Source organism: Desmodus rotundus, chromosome 10, assembly GCF_022682495.2.
Source record: "Desmodus rotundus isolate HL8 chromosome 10, HLdesRot8A.1, whole genome shotgun sequence".
Classification (NCBI taxonomy): domain Eukaryota; kingdom Metazoa; phylum Chordata; class Mammalia; order Chiroptera; family Phyllostomidae; genus Desmodus; species Desmodus rotundus.
Window position 1 is genome coordinate 105,475,452 of NC_071396.1, and position 4,598 is coordinate 105,480,049.

Sequence of the window (4,598 nt, forward strand, 5' to 3'; positions counted from 1 at the left end):
GCTCTCGTCCCGCCCCCGACCTCACACTTCCGCTTTCGTCATCAGCACGCGCACTACTCAGGTCTCAGTCATCCGGGCCTCGCCGCCGCCTGGAGCATCGCGAGGCTGGGAGAGGAATTCCCGGGCCCCGCGGAGGTTTGGGGCGCTGCGGCCCTCGCCGGGCGGCGGGGGAACAGCCTCTCGCCGAGAACGGTTCTCTTTTCTTCTTTTTTGCGGCAGTTTCATACTTTTAAGATGAGTTATTGGCTCTGGCTGTTTTCACTCGTGGATCCTGCTCTGTCACTCTAAAGAGTTGAATTGAAAAATGTCAGCCCGTCCCCGAGGCCCGCCAGTGGACTCGGGCCCCGTACCTGCCTCGTCGATGCTGTCTCCTCCGCAGTAAAACGGGGCGATTGTAGGGCTGTGAAGGAGGAGAGGCGTGCTCAGGAAGTCACAGAGCACTGCGCCGGGCGAGCGTTAAGGTCCGAGCGCCGCGGGTTACTGCTCACATTCACACTTCACCCAACAAGCGTGTTTCAAATGATTATCGTCGCGGTGCTAGAGGCCTTGAGGTCACTGGCGAGTGTAGGGCCGCTGCGGTCAGGAGCCCGCAGCCTGGCGAACACAAGTCTTGTGAAACTGGTAGATCGGATGCGGTTTATGTAACAGCAAGGTTGATGGCCTGAGAGTTTAAGCGCTTTATATGAGATCGCACAAGCGAGGGATTAGGGCAGGCCTGAGACCTTGCCTCCGCCTTTCTGTTGTTCGCAGTGACAACCCTCTCTTTCTTACTCCTTTCATCGTTAAGTGTGGGGGTTCAAAACCAGGCACCCCAAGATGTGTCCCTGGTGGGCAGACTGAGCTAAGGGCAAACTTCAATGGCAGGCTCAAGAGAAACCTCTGCCCTTAACTACCTGGAAGAACTTGAACAAAGGGCCATTACTATCCTGCAATGGCCCTTTGCATCCCCCAAGGCCCCTGCCTCATCCCTAGCTCAGAACGCCCCACATACTCATGTTCCCTTTTCCCTCTCAACCTCCTGTGCATGGGGCGGGGGGGGGGAGGGGGGTGCTCTGATTCTCTCATGTATGCAGGGTTCTCTTAAATTTGGATATTTTCTCTTGCTAGTTGGCCTCATGTCCATTTGGTTATTAGACCAGCCCCAAAGAACCTCGAGGATAGAAAAAAGTTTCTTCCCTGTCCACATACGCTCAAAGGAAGGGGAATAGATGTTTAACCACTTCAGCATTTTATTTCCCACTTGCTCCCTGATTCTTCCCAATCATCTGCCACCTCCTAAGTAATCAAAGCGCTTTGCTCCCCCTTTGTATTTGGTGCTGCAACCACCCGATTTGAGAAGTCTCACTTGCATAGCATTCTGTAGCCTTTATCTCCGTCACTGTCACCCAGTCTACTCCTCTCTACCCGCAGAATTTCATCGAGGCCGATGTTGTCTTCTCCCTCACTACCGCATCCCTGCTCACCTTACTCCCTCTCTGGGCTTCAGATATCAACACAACAGAAGTGGCTTCAAATCTAGATCTCCGTGCCCATCCCGTCTGTCCCCTGCCCTGCGTTTACTACTAACTCCAGAGATCTGCGACAACCACAGAGTTTTCCCACACATTCAAAGGCAAATTAATTCCACCCCACAGCGTTTTTCTCTGGTCTCTCCTCAGAATGATATCGTGGGATGTCTCCCTCGTCCAGACTCAGAACTCAAAGCCCAAAGCCCGCCTCCCTCCGTCTCCATCTACTAGTGCTTCTGTCCACCCCTCCGTCCCCTTCCAGTCACAGAGAAAACACTAATTCCTGCCCTTAGATGGTTTGTGTATAATAGACTCTTAATAAATATTAAACCATTTAACTGAGCTGCTTAAATAAGTTGCTGGTTCCTTATTGACTATCATATAAACTTGATTTTGCCTGGACATACAATCAGACTCCAATTTACCTTTCAATTCAATCCCTAAACATTCACCGAACGCCCACTAGACCCAAGTGCACTAAGCATTAGGAAACCATGAAGATGAATAAGATGCAGCCTTTGCCATTAACGAGTTTACAGTTGGGTGGAAGGCACAGACACATACTAGGGAAAGGCGAGTCCGTTCAGATACTGAATACCACCATAAGCCAGGCTGTTTTAAATGCCGAATACGAACCAATCAAAAGTCCCTCCTTTATTACCAATAATAAGCCATACTGGTATCATGGGCCCTCTCATGCACAGTGAGAAGGGTCAGTAGGTGGCACTCATGGATTCAGTTCACAACGGGGCCTTCCGTCCAGCCCGTCCAGGACCGAATCCACATACTCAGACCATCTTAAAGGCAATGCATACTATGAAAGCCCTCACAGCATGCCAGCCAGTGTGCCCACCCAGGTGTAAGGAAGATCTCTGCCTGCTGAGTCACCAGCTCTGACCTGGAACAGGCCACGCGGAAGGCGACGTTATGACAGTGCTGGTCATGTGAAGGAAGTGACTCGGGTTGTGCCAAGGCAGGGACCCGTTCACCATGTGAGACAGCATACCTTTCTGCACCTGGAGGCCCCGCCCTGGCTCCCTCGTTGCTGTTTGTTTCATTCCTTTGAAGCCACAGAGAAATAAGCGGGTTTGAGAGGGGACCCCTCAGCCATGGAGGGAGGGTGCTGTGACTGAAGCAGCCATCCTCCACCGGTAATGTCATGGTTGGTGACCTCAGGCAAATACAACGCCCTGCGCATCATTAGCATGAAAGAAAAGATGAGGTCTCCGCTCTCAAGGTGTTTGCCGCCTAACCCCCTCGTCCCCCTCCCCCCCCCCCCCCCCCCCCCGTCCCCCCGACTGTGAATACCAGCAACGCGATAATGCACTCGCAAGACTCAATTTCAAACACCCTTTTCCACTGTGCTCCACCCAGTTCTCTTCCTTTTTAGGTGTATAAGCTTACATCTGCAAACATTTTCAAAAAGGTATCACGTTAGGGAAAAAAAAAATTGTTGTGGTTTTGTGTAGAACATATAGTTTAATTACTAGCTATGTATTTAGTGAATGGCACTATGGCAAATTTCAGCAGGTAAGAATCTGGGGGGAGGGGTGTGTGGGGACAGGACCCGGGAGGCCTGAGTAAATGGTCACCCTGATCATTTCAAGAGTGAAGATCAGCTGGCAACTTTTTCCCTTTGATTTATCAGTTTCCCTGTTTCGTATTTAAAAACAGATTTGAAAAATGATATATTTCAATAGTAAAATGAAAAACCAAAAAGTGCCAAACCTAAAAAATGTTTTATTGTTGTTTATTGCCCCTTAAGGTCAATCTTTTCTCTAGATAGGACATTTAATACTCCCACTCCTACTCTATTTCTTGGTCTTTGGCATCAAAGCATGTGGGGTGGAATTCCTATTTATATGTGTAAGTCGACGTAAACCCTGGGACTCTAAGAAGAGACTTGGGGACATGCTTATACTTGAACTAATCAGTACAAGCATACCTAGTTTTATCGCATTTCATGGATGTCATTTTTTAATTTTTAAAAAAATATTTTATTATTCTTTTAAATTTGTTTTCAAAGAGAGGGGGGTGGGGAGAGACTTGCTGTTCCACTTACGTGTGCCCTGACCACCCGTGGAACCCACACCCTGGGTTATCGGGACAGTGCTCTAACCAGCTGAGCTACTCGGCCAGGGCTTTTTGTTTCCCCGAACAAACTGAAGGCAAGAGCCTCCACCAGCAAAAAGATTACTACTTGCTTTATTACAATACTTGCTTTATTGTAATGGTCCAGAATCGAACCCAGAAGAACCCTGAAGCCTCCCTGTAATATTTTTCAATCATGCAGCCAACTGGTGCTGATTGAGGCCCTGCTAGGTATGCAGTCCCTGACACTGACGTTTCAATGTATCCAAAGGAGGAGTCAACACAGCTCCTTGTCCAGGAACTTCTAATATAGTTGGAAAAATCAAGCAGTCACAAAGAGAAAGCCGTCTTCACTGTCAACATAAATAGTAAATGCAATGGATGCCTTCCGAGTTAAAAACAAGTGGTGGGATTGTACACCTGAAACCTACATAATTTTATTAACCAATGTCACCCAATAAATTCAATAAAAAGAAAGATAAAAACAAGTGGTGAGAAATGCTGGCTCCAGTGATTCTGGAAACGTTGGGCTTGCACTGCGCCTAGGGAGGAAACTTCAGCTCCAGTGAAGGCGCTTCCATGTGTTCATACAAAGACACGATGTGCTACTAAGGAGAGTTGTGCTTTCATATTACTCAATTTGTAATTACAAAATAGGAGTCCTGAAAGCTCAAGTGTGTATTCATAATCTTGGCCAGAGTCCACTTTGGAAGACGAAGGGTAGGTTAAAAACCACAGCCAATTCAATTATTTAATTTCACTGTATTAAAGCTCAAGGTTGCCAAATGATCTCATTACCAAATTATATCCTAAGGTCATGCTGCAAAATAGGAATATTCTATGCCAGACCAACCACTCCCAAGGGCAATTCCTGGCCAATGATATTTCTGAAGTTGCAAAATCGCTGTATTTTTCATTGGAAAAATTGATCCTCCACCCCTGGTACTCTTGGAGGGCTCCTTGGCTTACCTCACCTAGTGCAGCAAAGCAGAGGGGCCA

The 4,598-nt window shown here is 47.9% G+C and overlaps 1 long non-coding RNA gene across 1 annotated transcript; it reads left to right on the forward strand.

The window, feature by feature from the left end:
• The first annotated feature begins 145 nt into the window (after nt 1-145).
• Nucleotides 146-1,850, forward strand: LOC123478739 (uncharacterized). Its single transcript, XR_006654045.3, has 2 exons — nt 146-461; nt 1,108-1,850. It is a non-coding gene; the product is annotated as an uncharacterized lncRNA (long non-coding RNA).
• The last annotated feature ends 2,748 nt before the right edge of the window (nt 1,851-4,598 follow it).